We start from the raw sequence: 17568 nt of genomic DNA, 5'->3' as shown, positions 1-17568 counted from the left end.
AGAGTCTGAAACGAAACGGACTGAGCCACCCAGGGGCCCCGAGATGAATGGTTAATTAACTTTAGGACAAGCATTAATACAGTAAGGGTTTAATAATAGAGATATCACCACACAGGGTAGGAAGAGAGAGGGGCATGGATGGTTTCTGACGAAGGAGGTCTACAAAGGTTTCTTAGAGGAGGTGAAATAAGAATTAAGAAGATACTTCACACAGAGAGAACACTCTGAACGAATGTCCAGTGCAGATGTGGACTAGGCTTGAGGAACACAGAATATTTTATAATAACTGACAAGAAATGGTACAAGGTAAAGTCCTGAAGAGTATGATATTTATGTTTAGCACTATATTCTCTGCCTCTCCCTCTCAAACTTTGGGGAGCAGCCATAATTTGTGTCTTGCTCTCATTTCTCTTGTTAGGGTGAAAATTTCCCAATAAACATATACACTCTTAAATGTTACTGACTTAATAGGCTACCCCTCCCAAGGAGTATTCGCGCTTTAAAATAATTTTAATTTTTTATTATGTATTTATTGAAGGTATAGAAGAATTCAAGATATGGAAGTACTCTTGATTTCAACAGTAAGCATACCCTTAAGAATATTCTGTTCCCCTTTTCTTTATCGTGAGCATTTTCAACATTCCAAAGCTTGCTCAGTGTTTGTTTTTAAAACAGGGGCATAAGGAAAAAACCACATTCTGTTCCAAGGTATTATCTTTCCTCTGGTAGAGTAATTTCAGGCATCTGTGTGAAGATGGTATTTTCAGGTGGGAAGATTTACCTAAGAAAGCCCTCTGGGCCTTACTTAGCATTGTGGTATGAGCACATGTTTTAGAGACAGAAAGTCTTGCATTTCACTTCTAGCTATGCTTCTTAGAACATCGAGCCTGGGGCAGACAGTTCTGCCAGGACTTCCATGTGTGCAAACGGGAGTGCTCTCTGGCCATTATCAAGTCCAGAGTGGGGCATAATATTCCCTTCAAACCATGACAGCAAGTCACCCCTAGCACAGGTGCAGAGACAGTGAGGGGCCGATGGAGTCCCCAGAACAGGTATAGGCCGCGAGGACCTCAGGACAGCTCCCATAGCCCTCTCCCACTGCCCTTGCTGACACCCACACTCTCTCTTCCCAGCCAGTGTCTCCTAGCTGGACTGGGCATCTTTCAGATCTCAGAGGAAAATTATTTCTTCCAGGGGACTTTGTCTTATCGTCCAGACCCAGTCTCTTGTCATTCATGGCAGCTTCTAATTTACTAACATTTAGTGTCTACATTCCTTGCCTGACTGGAAGATTCATGAGACCAAGTATCAGATCACTACAGTTTACTGCCTGGCCCCTGGTAGATGGCCTCAAATATTCTTGAATTACTTAATAAAAGAAAGAGAAAAGGAAGGAAGGAAGGAAGGGAGGGAGGGAGGGAGGGAAGGAGGGAGGGAGGGAGGAAGGAAGAAAGGGAGGGAGGGAGGAAGGAAAGAAGGGAATGGCAGACCCTGTTAAAATTTACTCCATTATAATCAAATAAGCCATCTAGAGGACTGAAGAAGGGTGCGCTCAGACTGATGTGGCAGCCACTGAGGAAGAATTAGGAGTAGCTCCCATTAATATGCTATGATCTTTCTGAGAGAACAAAAGGCAGCACTGGGGCCCACTCATTCTTACATATGTCAGCTTTGCTTTCAGCGCTATTCTTGCTAATGTTTAAATGCCAACATCATGACCCTGGGGCCTCATGAACTGCACATGATAAATTCCCACGAACTGACACTCTTCTACGGCTTGGCAGAGAACTTCATAATATCTTTCACCTGCTTTGCAAACTGGACCTCTTTTACTGAGTATAGTAGATGAATATTTTAAAAGAGTCTTTCAAGAAAATATAATAGAGTATTCCATCAGAAAACATTCTGCTTCTGTTTGAAATTCAAAATATTTTATGGGGTATAGGAACGGAAGATTTGGATTATTCCTTTCATTCTTATCTTGACTTCAGATAGGATTCTGAAGAGAAGAGTTATGTTAGAGAGAAGTAAGGGTGCAGTGATAAGAGCTTAGCAACGGGATTTAGCATTCAATTCAATGCAGGGAACATCTATTAAGTACTTATTGAGTTGAGTGTTCAAAATAATACCAAGGGTCAGACACTGCACTAATAATTAAAATGTTTCATGCAGTTATGATGTCAGGTAATAAATTGTTTCATTTAATCCTATTGGCTCTATAGTTGGTACTGTACTACTGTTATCCCAACTTTATAGATGAAGATAAAGGCACAGAGATTAAAAACAAAAAAAAAACCAAACCAGTGAATTAAAAATAATATCCCCCGGGGACACATACACATTAAGTGGTGAGGCCAGGAGTCCAACAGGGAAGTTAACTCCTCAGTGTGTACTCTTAGTCACCACAGAGAGGGGCAGGGTGGGGTCTGAATGGGAAGTGTTGGTGAGAAAAGATTTTACTCTACCCTTCAAGATTCTTTGGACTGGTCATGAGACAGATTAACAGGAGAAAATCAAATTTAATTGCATATATACAGGGTCCATAAGAATATGGAAGTCCACAGGCAGTCAGGCAACTGAGGCTTATATGACATCCAGAACTAAGAAGAAGGGGTCAGGGGTCTGGAGCCTCAAAGAGAAGGAAGACAATTCATAGAAGATGAAAAAGAGTAAATGTTTCATAAACAAATGCTTGCTAGGCCATATAGAAACAATGAAATAGACAGAGAACTTGCTAAGTTCCTCCCTGTCTACCTCCCCTAGTTCATATCATAATGTTGGTATCTATGGTGACAAATTCCTGTTGGAGCAAGTCCTCTATCTAATCTTCTAGGCAGTTAGGGGGAATGTCAAAGGTTCTTCCTGAGCCTTCTGTTTCCTTTTTTTTTTTTTTCTCTCTCTCTCTCTCTGTTTGTTTCTTTTTTAAATTTACATCCAGGTTAGTTAGCGTACAGTGAAACAATGATTTCAGGAGTAGATTCCTTAAGCCCCTTACCCATTTAGCCCATCCCCCCCTCCCACAACCCCTCTAGCAACCCTCTGTTTGTTCTCTATATTTAAGTCTCTTATGTTTTGTCCCACTCCCTGTTTTTACATTATTTTTGTTTCCCTTCCTTTATGTTCATCTGTTTTGTATATTAAAGTCCTCATATGAGTGAAGTCATATGATATTTGTCTTTCTCTGACTGACTCATTTCACTTGGCATAATAATACCCTCCAGTTCCATCCCTGTAGTTGCAAATGGTAAGATTTCATTCTTTTTGATTGCCGAGTAATACCCCATTATATATATATATATATATATATATATATATATATATATACCACATCTTTATCTATTCATCTGTTGATGGACATTTGGGCTCTTTCCATACTTTGACTGAGCCTTCTGTTTCTTAAAAATAAACAGCCTAAAATAATCTGCATGCCAAGGAGACACATTTTGGGTGGCAAAGTTTGCTCCCATACAGAGGACAGAGATATTATGAGGAGACAGAATCTCAATCATTGAGAGGCTTGCAATCCATCAAAGTGTCTCATAACAAAAACCCAGATATCATCATCCTTTTAAAATTTGTTTAATTTTTTTTAATTTTTAAAAATATTTATTCATTTTTGGGAGAGAGAGACACAGTGTGAGTTGGAGAGGGGTAGGGAGAGAGGGAGACACAGAATCCGAAGCAGGCTCCAGGCTGTAAGTTGTCAGCACAGATCCCGATGCAGAGCTTGAACTCATGAACTGTGAGATCATGATCTGAACCGAAGTTGGATGCTTAACTGACTGAGTCACCCAGGTGTTCCCATCATGTTTCTTTAAATGTTTTTTTAATTTATTTTTGAGAGAGAGAGAGAGCACAAGAGTGCGTGTGGTGGAGGGGCAGAGAGAGGGGGACAGAGAATCTGAAGCAGGCTCAGCACTGACAGCAGAAAGCCTGATGCAAGGCTCGAATTCACAAGTCATGAGATCATGACCTGAGCCAAAGTCGGTCATTTAACCGACTGAGCCACCCAGGCCCCCTTCCATCATCTTTTTAATACTTCTTTGTAGTTAGAAAGTCCTCCTTCTGGAGTTGGAGAGAAGTCTATTTTGTCTGCACCTGACATCCACACAACTGCCTCTGTTTACCTGATCCTGCCATCATGCCCATGGCTGATCAGAACACAGATGCAAAGGAAGGAGACTACTTTCTAGGAAGAGAAAAGAGCCTCTGAGAAATCCCTGGTATAGAATTTTCCAGGAACTGAGAAAATAGTGGTATATAGAGAAAGACAGAGACAGACAGAGAAAGAAGAGCAAGAGGTGAGCAAGGCTAGACTGAATCATGTCTAGTCCTGTGGTCCAATACGTGGCACCCTTTAAAACTTTGTTTTTTAAATATTTACTCAACATTTGTTTATAGGAGAAGCTGAGAGCTCTGCTTGGGAAAAGGGCAGAAGAAGAGGCTGTGCTCATTTGCTCCATTGTCACAATTTAGCTCTGACCCCAACCATTACATCCAACTCAGCCAAACAGAGGCTCTAGGGTAACTAGCAGCTTCCTACTTCATATCGTCCCTCTCAACTGACCCCAGGTCTCATTCTAGCCATCTTCTGTTACTTCTCCAGCACACTCCTTGGGGTGTCATCCTCTCCCCACCGCCCCAGAGGGTCACAATCTCCCTGATCAGCTCCGGTCAGGATCTTGAAATATTTTAAGATTTCCAAACACATGCCATAATCTCTAAGAGGGGATATTTCTCTGGTAACGAGTTGGTGCCTGGTTATATTTTGTTGTCTCCCACAGAGAGCACTCCAAGCCTGTCCTTGTTTCTGAGATGAGGATAGATGGACTGCAGTGTCAAGTTTATAATCCCACGGGGCATTGTCCTAAGGGCATTGGGAGCATTGGAGGGTTTTATGCAGAATGAAGCAGCTTGTGTTCTAAGAAGACTACCCTGGAGGCAGTGGACAGAATCCTGCACAGGCCGTGCTTGGTGGGTCTGGAGAATTGAGGATGGAGAGGGCTGACGGGGAAGACATTGGCACTTTTCAGTCTCCAGTCTGCCCAAGTCCCCCACTCTGTTCCTTTTTTTTTTCTTAAAAGTAGTCATTGTTGCCATTGTGATCACCTTCATTATCATAACTTGCATGGCCCAGGATAAAATAAAAATGCAGAGTCCCTTGTTTAACAGTTATTAAGAATTTCAGGGCAAAAATTGCAAGTTGAGAGTTTTTTTGAGCCCAGTGCTGTGAGACTGCACAGGTCACACATCTGTGAAGCTGGCCTTGCTGGTAGCCACAACTTCTCTGTTCTAGTATTTTCTATGACAGGAACCCAGCTACTTACTGTTTCAACTTCTTCTTTGACTCTTTATTGACTCTATTTTTTCTGCTTAATAGTTTCTGCTTGCTGTCTTCTTTCAGTATGTCATTTGGCCTCCATCCTGCTACTGACTAATGATTTTCTCTGAATATCCTGTTTTCACACCCCACATAAGAGGGTCTGATAGGTTGAAATAGATACTATCTAGGAGAGATTGTTTTTGTTGGGAAGAGCCCCATCATAATTAAACTCAAGCTCATAGGCTGACCTTGACTCAGGTGTCCACTTCTGGCCAGGCTGGCAGTGACACGTGGACAGAAGGGAGTCCTGTGTAAGGCAGGCACAAGTGTATAATAGATTCCTCTCCAATAAAAAAAAAATGTAGGGTTGAACCCTTGTTCAGGTTCTAGAACTGTAAAGAATTATAGGAACCATGATAGAGTCTCTCTTCCTGCACTCGCAGGGCTTATAAACTTACTGGAGGAAAAGGAGATAAAAACCTACATCACACTGTGAAAAACCTTACAGGACTGTGATAAGAAATACACCTCACTGGTTACCTGTGCCCCCATGCCCCTTGCTCTCCCAGTGGTAGGTGGGGAGTCAGATTGCCTGTATGGCATTCCTGGCCCTGCCACTTGATTGTTATGTGTCCTGGGGCATGTTCTTCTTCTTTGTGCCTCAATGTTCTCAAATTTGAAAAATTAGGACAATAAGAGTACAGTCCCAATCTCAGAGAGTTTTGTGAGATTATATGAGGTCATCTATTCCTGGTAAATAATTTGGCCTAATACTTTCTACCATAAATCTTTCTCTTCTTTGGGATGCCTGGGTGGCTCAGTCCGTTAAGCGCCTGACTTCGGCTCAGGTCATGATCTCACGGTTCATAAGTTCAAGCCCTGCGTTGGGCTCTGTGCTAACAGCTCAGAGCCTAGAGCCTGCTTCGGATTCTGTGTCTCCCTGTCTCTCTCTGCCCCTCCCCCACTTTCTCTCTCTTTCTCTCAAAAATAAATAAGTAAATAAACATAAAAATGTCTTTCTCTTCTTTTATTTATAAATTTCTCCTCCCCCTCTCGGACAGGCAAATCATCTCTCTATTGGTGCTGAAGGCCCATGCTCCTTTCTGATCTTATCATTTTGCTCAGAGTATTTCCACAAGAGATTTATCTTCACAGGCCAGCTTAAGTCCCAAGGCCTTTATGCAACTTTTCTTGATTATTTCAAATCACATATGGAGACTCAGAGAAGAGCTGAGTGTTGAAAGGACTTAGAACTCAGAGTGCTGCACCTCTTTACAGCTCAGGAAATTGAGGCTCTCAGAGCCCCTCTCTCTTTCCTAATCTCCTACTTACATCACTCATCTCTGGCATCCATAGTCCTAGGACTTCAACGTCCTCTGGTCCTCCTGCTTCCTCTCTTAGCCTATAGAGCACAGTTTGAGTGACTCTTCCTTATCCTTCCTCTCCCCAGAATAGGTTAATCCTACAGACTGCTTTTTTGCTGAGCTGCCTGTTCTTCCCCTTGGAAGACTTCATTCAAAAAGCAGTTTAGGAATTACTACTGTAGTTAGTGGTTTAATACTCCTTCAGTCACTGGAATGAAAGCTTTTTTGTTTGTTTGTTTAATCAAATATTTGCTGGGTGTCTACCATGTGCACGGTGGTATGCTGTCTGTTGGAGATTTAATGGTGAACTGGACAGGTCTGGTCCTTGCCTTCATGGATTTTAGATAAAGCCATCAGATTGAAAAGTGAAAGGAGCTTCTGGAACTTTTGGGAGCTCTCATGGACTACATGTGGCTAAAGAAAATGAACAGTACTGGAAATTTTATCCCTGCTAAACGGAAGCAAAATAGTGACGTTATTTTTACAATCAAACATAAGCTAACAGAAATATCTCAAGTGATCCGAGTAGCACAACAAAGAACAATGTTTTGAAATGAAATACTACCTTCTTTAATCTAGAATCCTCTTTCAAAGGCCAAGAATCAACATTTACTCCAGTCTTAGTTGTCTAAACCACTCTAATGCTCTGTTTTTTCCAACTGTTTGTTTCATAAAACCAATCTAGTTCCTTGTCACACAAGTGGCATGAACCATGAGCACCTGAGCAGTTATCTTCCTTTGCAAACTAATCTCAGTGCAAACAAAGCCTTTCACTTGAAGGTCAAGAGTTTCTTTTGTCCTTTAAATAAAAAAAGGAATCAAAATCTGGTGAAATGACACTAACTTGTAAACATCCAATCCATTTAGGGTGAGACTAGTAATTTTCTAGGCTTCAAATTGTCCACTTAGGGAAACCACCTTCTGCTAGTCTGTTTGAAAATACTCTACTTAGAGACTACAACGTTCACGCCATCCTTTGAATGTTAGGTTTCAATTGCCTAATGGACATTTCTGTTTCACTGTCTCATAGGCAGTTCAATATCAACAAGTCCCAAACTGAATTATGATCCAGTCACCCTCTTTTTATTCTTACTATGTGTTAATGACACCTCTGAACTAGAAATCCAAGATTCAGTCTCTTATTCAAAAACAAATTCTACACTTTTAACCTAAATGTCTCTTGAATTTGCCTCCCAATCCCCCTTGCCATCCTGCCTTCTGCTCCTGCCTCAGGTCTTCACATCTTCATCAAGCCTTCACTGTACTTGGGCTGTGGCTTCCTAATTTTTCTCAAGCCATCACTCTCCTCTTCCTGTATCTTACATTCCCATTGCACCACAATGAACTGTCTGAACTTCCCCTCCGGTCATTTACCTGTTGCAAAATCAGTGATTTTGTATTATTACCACCAGTTTTTCTCAAGATGATGGGACTCTTTTGAAAGTTTTGGAGGGACAAGAAATTCTTCGTTGTGCTGGACAGTCCACTGACACCGTAAGACATTAAATGTACCTGGATGCTGGCTACTAAGTGCCAGTAGAAACCCCCTGGTCTTTGTGACAACCAAGAAATGTACTCAGACAAGCCCTGGTATCGGCCCTGTTGACAGTCACCTGTAAAAGAAAAGCCTGTACTTCTCAATGTGGTCTAGGAAGCCCTCAAAGACCCAACCCCTCAAAGACCTAGACTTCTGGCTGCTGTACTTCTGCACACTGGGTTCTCTTACACTGATTGCTGTGCAGTGTCACCTATGTGACATGTTCTCCAGCCTTCTTATCCAGTTAAGTCCTCGTTCTTGAAGATTCAGTTAAGGGTCTCCTCCTTCCAGAGGCCTTCCATGAATATCTTCCTTTACTTTGTCTCTCTTTGTCTCTTCCTTTTGCCCCACCCCCATTCCAGCACCAACTGGACAAATGCTCCTCCTTTGAGTGCAGCCCACACCATGGGAATATTATCCCAACACCGATCAAGTTACAATGACCTTTCCATGCTTGACTGCTCCATTAATGTTTCTGTGCACAGGGTGGAAGAGACAGATGAACCTTCCAGGTTCCCCTATATTTGTGTCCTAAGGCTGCTGAAACAAATTCCCAAGGACCAGTTGGCTTAAAACAAGAGACATGTATTCTTTCAGACCTCTGGAGGCTGGAAGTCTGAAACCAAGGTATCAGCAGGGCCAGACTCCTTCCAAATGCTCTAGAGGAGAATCCTCCTTGCTTCTTCCAGCTTCTTATGGCTCCAGGTGTTCCTTGGCCAGTGGTTGTATCACTCCAGTCTCTGCTTCTATCTTCACTTGGCCTTCTCCTCTTCTCTGCCTCTTCGGCTCTTCTGTCCTTTATGTGGACACTTGTCATTGGATGTAGGACCTACCTGGATAATCTGGGATGATCTCATTTCAAGATCCTTAACTTAATTACATATGCACAGACTCTTGTTCCAAATAAGGTCATAACCACAGATTATGGGGTTTTGGAGGTGGACATACCTTTTTCGGGGAGCCATCATTTAACCTGCTGCACTGTCCAACTGTGAGAAGTCTGTTTGGCAAATAGCCTCAGGCAGTCAGTTTTTTCAGGGACTGAGGGATCAGTTCCATTAGGAGAGCTCTGTCAGACCAGGTTACCTGATCATAGCAAATTGGGATGGGTCACTGAGAATTAGGCCACCTTATCACCTGGCACTGATTGGAAACACCCATAGCCAAATTCTTTCTTCTTTACTTTAATTTCCTTATAGAGTAGTCTCCTCCCAACACCCCATGCCCGGCAGTTTCACTTTCTGTGGTTTCAGTTACCCGTGGTCACTGCAGTCCCAAGGCAGATGATCCTCCTTCTGATGTATCATCAGAAGGTCAATAGTAGCCTCATGCTATGTCACAGTGCCTACGTCATTCACCTCTCTTCATCACATCATGCAGGTACTTTGTCATCTCACGCCATCACAAGAAGGAAGAGTACAGTGTAACAACAATATTTTGAGAAACAACATATTGTTATAATTGTTCTATCAGTTGTTGTTAATCTCTTGCTGTGCCTAATTTATAAAATCATAGATGTGTATGTACAAGAAAAAACAGTGTATATAGGATTTGGTACTACCTGTGGTTTCAAGCCTCCACTGGGGGTCTTGGAACATGTCCCTTGCAGATAAGGGGGCTGCTGTACTCATACTCACCAAGTTTCTTTCAATGAAGGTATTTGTGGAGGGCCTTCTGAACCTGACACAGAATGAGACACTGAGGTTGCTACAGAAAAAGCCCCCTAGATTCCTTTGTCCTCCTGAAGCCAACCTTCCCATAGGGTAGATGGGAAGCAGGAAGAACACAGGCAGCTGGTGAGTAAGTGCCATGAGGAATGGGAAAGTGGTGACTTCTGAGAGGAGGCAAGGTTGGGCTCTGCCAGCCTTAATTTCTTGAGCTGTAAAGAGGGCTGCACTCTGAAGTCTAAGTTCTCTTAACACTCGTTTCTGCTCTGTGAGTCTCTGGATACGGGTTGAAATAATTGAGTAAAGTTTTTTTAATGTTTATTTATTTATTTATTTATTTTGAGAGAGAGAGAGAGAGAGAGAGAGAGAGAGAAGGTAGGGGAAGGGCAGGGAGAGAGGGGGAGAGAATCCCAAATAGGCTCCACACTTTCAGCACAGACCCTGACATGGGGCTTGAAGTCATGAACCGTGAGGTCATGACCTGAGCCGAAACCAAGAGTTAGACACTTAACCAACTGAGCTACCCAGGCGCCCCTTGAGGAGAGTTTTATAAGGGCCTTGTGACTTAAGCTGGGATGCCAAGGGTAGGTGGGGCTTAAAGAAGAGGGACGTGAAGGGAGGACAGCCCAGCCTGAAGGAAAGGATGGGGGCAGGAGAAGCATGGATATCTTTAGGGAGGGGGGTAGGAGGTGCCTGCCCCAGAGGAGGAGACACGGCCTGGGAGTAACATCAGGGCTTCAGATGTGAGACAGCAGGCAATGAGGATGGCAAAATGGGGCCCATGTGCAAGGCCTCAAAGGCCAGTTTGCTGACAGTGAATGGCCCTTCACAGAGCCATTGAAGGAGTTTCAGAAAAGAGAGGAGCTGAGGTTATAAAAGTAGTATTTTTCTTTTTTTACACGTTCAAGACATGGTATAGGTGAGAAAATGTGAGAGACCAAACACCGGAAGCCAACTCAAGATGTTGTGGTAGTTGCCCGGGTGTATGACAGAGTGGAATTGGGAATTAAGGCATCGGTACTATTAGAAACCCACATGAGTTGTAGGGTTTTTTTTCAACGTTTTTTATTTATTTTTGGGACAGAGAGAGAGACAGAGCATGAACGGGGGAGGGGCAGAGAGAGAGGGAGACACAGAATCGGAAACAGGCTCCAGGCTCCGAGCCATCAGCCCAGAGCCTGACGCGGGGCTCGAACTCACGGACCGCGAGATCGTGACCTGGCTGAAGTCAGACGCTCAACCAAATGCGCCACCCAGGTGCCCCGAGTTGTAGGTTTAATTGCTATGAACTTTAAAGAGAGAGGAATCCTAAGTGATTCCAAAGTTAAGATCCTGGGAAACGCCCAGAAGTAAGAACACTTGGGAGTACAGATGAAAAAGACTCTGACCTTGCTTTGGGACATGCTGAGTTGTGGTAATGTCAGGACATTCAAATAGAAATGTCCGGCTGTTTGTTAGAGATGCCTCATTGCGGCCCTGTCACTGCGGCAGCACTGTCCTGTCACAGTCTGTCCTAATGGGCATTGCTCCTGGGAAGACAGCCTCCTGTTAACTCCACAAAGGCATTCTCTGTCTTATCTTGAATGTGACCTTTCCCTCAATGTGTAATATCTCCTTCTGGATCTTTTGGTGTGTTAGCATCCGTTTTCCAGTCTCTAGTGGCTGAAAAGAGGCAGAGGAAAGGAGGTCAGGGCAGCATCTATTTATTTGGCCAACAGGTATTTATTGAGCACCTCCTGTGTGCCAGGCATGGGCCTCTGACAGGAGTAAAACAAACCGGGTCCACGTGGGGGTGGGGAAGACAGATGGTAAATGAAGGTGAAGAGGGCAAGAAGGAAATTGTAGGATTCTTTGAAGTAAGGCAGGGAGGGAGGCCTGGAGAGCCCCGAGGGGTTATGAGAGTTTCTAAAGGAGCAGCTTTTAAGCAAAATCTCAAAAGGTCCTCGGGAATTATTCAGGGCAGGGCTGCACAACCACAGGGGGTGCCTTTCACATTGTACTCTGTGTAACTGAACCCCATGGAGATAAACAAGAAACTGGTGCAGGATGAGGGTTGGGCAATGTGATGGGGTGGGGGGTGGGAGGCAGGTGGTGGGATGGGACTTTTTTAGTTAGAAGAAAATCTTGGGGAATTTACTGCTGCTCAGTTCTTGCAGGGACCCTGAGCTGATCAGAGTTAAGATACTGACTCATGCTAACTAAACTCACAAGGCATTAATAAATATAAACCAACATAGCTATTTGCTCATTTCCATGAGAAATTAGAATATATATCTGTCACGCAGACCGGAGATTGACAGCTTTGAGGTGCTGATTCATGCTAACTAACTCCCAAGGTATTAATATATGCAAGCCAGCATGCCAGTTTGTTAATTTTCTGTGAGAAACAGAGTTGATCTGGCAAGGAGACTAGAGATTGACAGCGTGTCCTCTCCTTATGTGGGGGGCTCCCTGGGAAGACCAATTATCCCAGGGTTTCGTGGAGAGCCTGGGATCAGAGGAAAGAGCAGTTAGCGACACAACTTGAAGACCTAAGGGACCTCGGGCTTTATGTCTAAAGTGTCCATCTCTTGTTGGGGACAGGCTCAGTGGGTTTGTCAGGGGAGAGGGGTGAGGTAGGGGCTCAGCCTACCCTGACCTCTTTGCACCTCTCTGCTCCAAAGCTTATTAACCTTCCTGACCCTCCCACTCTTCCTTTAAATGTGTGACTGCTAACGGTAGCTTGGGATTAACCCATTTACTGCATAACTTTATAAAATCAGCCTTTCATGCGGGTTTCAGTAATTTAACTCTCTGGTACTCCCATTGTTCAAGTTCTCAGTGTCACCTTTCTGCTGTCCTCAATGCACTTTTACAAGCCAATTTGGTACCTTGGATTATTATAGTAACAGTACAGTAGTCTGTGGTTTTAGGGCAAGCTGAATGCAAATCAGTCTTTAATCAGGTGAAAAGCAGGATACCTTTGGGGTCTAGGTTAAGTCACCCCTTCATTACAAGAACTCACACCTGCTAATTTTGGCTCCACCCTCTTGTGGGTGCCTATGCAGGCCTGGCTAAGCACTGCCCTGCCACCGGAAGCTCGGGCATGACCTACACGGGCTCCTTCTCAGTCTGGATACTCAGCGTGAAAGGCAGAGTCATAGCCCCTCCAAGAGATGGCCATGTGACCATGTCCCTCCCACAGCCAAGGGAAAGGGACTGACGCAATTGAGGATTTTGAGATGGGGATTTGGGGCGGTGGCTGGGGATTGCTGTGGGTTTTCCGAACCGAGGGTAATCGCAAGGGGCCTTATGGGGAAGACGGGAGGCCAGAGAAGTGAGAGAAAGAGACGCATTGATGGAAGCAAGAAGTCAGAGAAAGGGAGAGGTGGTGGACTCTGCTCTGCTGGCTTTGAAGATGGAGGAAGGAGACCCCAGCCAAGGAGGGTGGCAGCCTCTAGAAGCTGGAAAGGGCAAAGAAGGACTGTCCCATGGAGCCTCTAGGAGAAACACAGTCCTGCTGGCATCTTGATATTAGGATTTCTGATATACAGAACTGTAAGACAATAAACTTGTGTTCTGTGTGTGTGACACCACCGAGGTTGCGGTCATTTGTTGTAGCGGCGTTGAGAAACTTATATACTCAGCTTTTCTTGTCTCCAGGACCTACCTGGCAATGTTCCTCCTGCGCTTGAGAGCCCTGAGACGGAGCAGAATATGGGACTACTTTGGCGTGTGGACTATTTTGAGCTGATGGCAATCTTAAGTCGTAATAGACTCAGAAAGAGTTGGGTTTTTCTCTCTTTCTACCTCCCTCCCGCCCTCCCATCCTTCCTCCCTCCCTTCTTCCCTTCCTTCCTTCCTTCCTTCCTCTTTCTTTCTTTCTTTCTTTCTTTCTTTCTTTCTTTCTTTCACCTCTCCCTTAACTGCTTAAAAGAATTTAGATTAAGGGCCTATACCAGGAAGAGAGCTATTCCCAAAGATAACTTTTTTAAAGTTTATTTATTTGAGAGAGAGAGAGAAAGAGAGAGAGAGCACCCACAGGGGAGGGGGGGGGGAGGGAGAGAATTCCAAGCGGGTTGGGTATGCACTGACAGCACAGAGCCCGATGCAGTGCTCAAATTCATGAACTGTGAGATCATGACCTGAGCAGAAACCAAGAGTCTGGAGCTTAACCAACTGAGCCACCCAGGTGCTCCCAGAGATAATTTTTAAAAAATGTTTATTTTTGAAAGAGAGAGAGAGAGAGAAGCAGAAAGAGAGAGGGAGACACAGAATCCAAAGCAGGCTCCAGGCTCTGAGCTGTCAGCGCAGAGCCTGATATGGGACTTGAACTCACAGATCATGAGATCATGACCTGAGTCGAAGTCATATGCTTAACCGACTGAGCCACCCAGGTGCCCTGAGATAACTTTTTATATCTGCATGGCATGCAAACATGTGTGTATCAAGCATTGGCTTTTCCCAGCTTTCTGTGAATTCTGTCTTCCTCCCCTGTGAAGTCCCAGATCCCTACCCCCTTTACCTCAGCTCAAATTGTATACAAGCCTCAGCTGCCTGGCTATCCGAGAGCCTCATATCTTTGGGGTTCCCATACATATGAAATTAGCTTTTTTTTCCTCCTGTTAATCTGCCAATTTAATCACTAGACTAGCCAAAGAATCTAAAGAGAAGAAGGGAAAAGTTTTCCTCCCCTACAGCCCCATCACTCAGGATACATCCGAGAGTTTGTTGGTGACAGCCAAGTACCCAGTGTTTATATAGGGTGACAGTTATGCTTCTCACAAATAGTACAGCATTAAAACCTCCATCTCGCTGCTGCCTGTTGGTAAGTGGTGGTCCCATGCCCTGGGCCCAAAATACAGTTGCGCTGTCCCTGCCTGTGCTGATTCGGCCCTCCTAGGGTGCTGATGAAGACACTGGCTTCCTCTGCAACTACTTGTTCAAATCAGCTCTACGGGGGCCTCAAGCAACATGAGAAATAGTTCCAAGATTCTCATCATGATGCAGGTTTTGTATCAAAAATGCACAATCAAGCAACTGGAACAGGAAATAATTAATCAGGACATTACAGAGCACTTAAGTATAATTAATTCATACAAAAGAATGTGAGTGTGCAGTTTTAGCTGCCAGAGTGATTTTATTTCCCTGCAAATTTAGTTCAAGATAAACAAACATCAGAATAATCTTTTCAGGTTTTTCATGACTCATGGGTTATTTCCTTCTTTCTAGTTACCAAAAATATTATTAAACTCGTACACTAATAACACCTCTAAATTGATCATAATCCGGAGAAAGAGCTCCTTGCTCCTAGAAAATGAGAAATTAACCCTGTAGTAGAAATCGCTTCCTGCATTTGTGTGTGTGTGTGTGTATGTGTGTGTGTGTGTGCGTGTGCATGTTAGAAGGTGGTGCTGAATAAAAGCTGGAAGGAAATTTGATTTCTGCCCAAATATCTTAAAATCTAAGCAGGATGCCTAAAAGATTTATGTTGTGAAAACACCATCTAAGAAAGTGACTTAATCTCAAGGGTAAACTTACTGATATTGTGTGGATTTTCCTTTCCTCTTATCCTTCCCCCCCCCCCCCCCCCCCCCCCCGGCTGGGAGTTCTTTATAAGGAAAGAGGTAAAAAATGTAAGGCAGTGTGAGTTGGGTGCACAGCAGTGCTTCAAGTCAGTTCTCCTGTCAGAGTTGGGGCATTAAAAAACCCAAAAAGACAAGACCTATAAGCAGGGTTTTATGTAGAGGTGGGAGAATTTATCATGCAGGAATATTGGAGGGAATATTTTCTCCCCTTTGTGGCTCCAGAGAGCACAGTGTGCCCTGTAGAGCTAGAACAATAGAATTGGGTCCATGTGATGGATGGTTATTGTTTAGAAGTGCAGATCTGTCACAGAAGCAGATGCGCACAGGGGCTCCAGATGTGCGCAGGGGCGGTGGGTTCCTCTCCCTGATAGACTCACTGCTTGGATCAACCTAATCCCAAGTGACAACCGAAGAGCTGTCTGATCACCTGAGCTTGAAATAGTAGCGTCCTGTTACGTGACAGACATAAACATGCTCTAGCTTCTGATCCAATTCGCAGTGTAATGATATTCCAGTCTCTTAAGAGTCTTAATTCTTACATTTGGAATCAGTGTAGCTCCCAAGAACTTTACTGTCACGCCCTGTGATTTCCACCTTCACTGCAGGGTTATAGTTTTTAAGATGAAAGTTATGACCCGTCAGTGGGTTTTGAAATAAATTTGGTGGGCCACACCCAGCATTCTTTAAACAAAGGCATAGGATTTAAAAAATCAGAATATCTTACACAAAGCAAGGGTGATAGTGTGTGAAACTTGAGTCTGAATGATTATATGTGTGTGGAAGTGTGTGCATTTATATATCTATATCACAACATACACTCACCTACATACCTTCATGTTTGTGTGTACTTGGCCATGATAAAAATTTATTAAATAGTGGTCAAAAAGTTTGGAAGTGTCTGCTGTATGTATTGGGCATTCTAATGGCCTGTCTCGGCCACAGAGATATGCAGAGTAAAGCCTAACGAAGCTAGTCTATACTGGCAAGAGAAGTGCACAGAGCCAAGAAGAACTGAACACGCACACTGGGGGGCTACTCTGGTCCCTGCAGCTGCCTCAGACCCAGCTGATGCCCCTGGGAGGTCTGCTCACACACTTGGTGCTTTCCCTGCATGCCTGTAAGATCCCCATGTTTCTTATTGCTATGTGTGTGTACACATGAGTTTCATATGATAAACGGAACATCACATGACTTGATTAACTAGGGGACATGCACAGACTCTTAAGACCAATGCAGAAGTAGATAATGTGGGCACAGGGAAGGACCTGTTGCTTAAGAGTATCAACCCCTTTGTTCTGCAGAGGTGAGGGAAATGTGTAAGTGTTACATAGGCGATGGCCTGTGACATTATTCTTGAGCAAGAGTCAGATGGAGTCCCATGCTGCTTTTTTATGTGAACATTTAAATAACCTAGCTCTATACTTGAAACTATAAATAGTGATTTTGTTATAGCGATTCTTACAGTCCCCAACGATCTCCCCATTAAAAAAAAAAAAAAAAACAGGGGCGCCTGGGTGGCGCAGTCGGTTAAGCGTCCGACTTCAGCCAGGTCACGATCTCGCGCTCCGTGAGTTCGAGCCCCGCGTCAGGCTCTGGGCTGATGGCTCGGAGCCTGGAGCCTGTTTCCGATTCTGTGTCTCCCTCTCTCTCTGCCCCTCCCCCGTTCGTGCTCTGTCTCTCTCTGTCCCAAAAATAAATAAAAAACGTTGAAAAAAAAAAATTAAAAAAAAAAAAAAAAACAAAAAAAAACAAAAACTGAAACACAAGTTTCCATAATGCTGTTTTGTTAGGGGAAGGTTGCCTGGGTACTGGACTTTCACATGACCAGAAATGACTGTGCTTCTGTTATTTGGGCCAACCCAAAGGAATTGCTTTTCCTTGTCATCAAAAGAATCCAAGACTGGGCTGCCTGGGTGGTTCAGTCAGTTAAAGGCCAGCTCTTGATTTCAGCTCAGATCATGATCTTTTTTTTTTTTGTTTTGTTTATTTATTTTTGACAGAGAGAGAGACAGAGCATGAGCAGGGGAGGGGCAGAGAGAGAGGGAGACACAGAATCTGAAGCAGGCTCCAGGATCCGAGCCGTCAGCACAGAGCCCGACACGGGGCTCAA

At 43.9% G+C, this 17568-nt stretch overlaps 1 long non-coding RNA gene across 2 annotated transcripts in view; it reads right to left on the bottom strand.

Annotated features, from left to right (window-relative positions):
- Positions 1–9371, bottom strand: part of LOC131512600 (uncharacterized) — a 53064-nt gene extending 43693 nt beyond the window's left edge. For both annotated transcript variants that reach the window (XR_009262207.1, XR_009262206.1), the window contains exon 1: positions 9173–9371. This is a non-coding gene — a long non-coding RNA (uncharacterized LOC131512600). The remainder of the gene's footprint in view (positions 1–9172) is intronic.
- Positions 9372–17568: the final 8197 nt, after the last annotated feature.

The sequence above is a fragment of the Neofelis nebulosa genome, chromosome 5, assembly GCF_028018385.1.
Source record: "Neofelis nebulosa isolate mNeoNeb1 chromosome 5, mNeoNeb1.pri, whole genome shotgun sequence".
Classification (NCBI taxonomy): Eukaryota; Metazoa; Chordata; class Mammalia; order Carnivora; family Felidae; genus Neofelis; species Neofelis nebulosa.
This window is presented reverse-complemented; position numbering and strand designations above follow the sequence as displayed.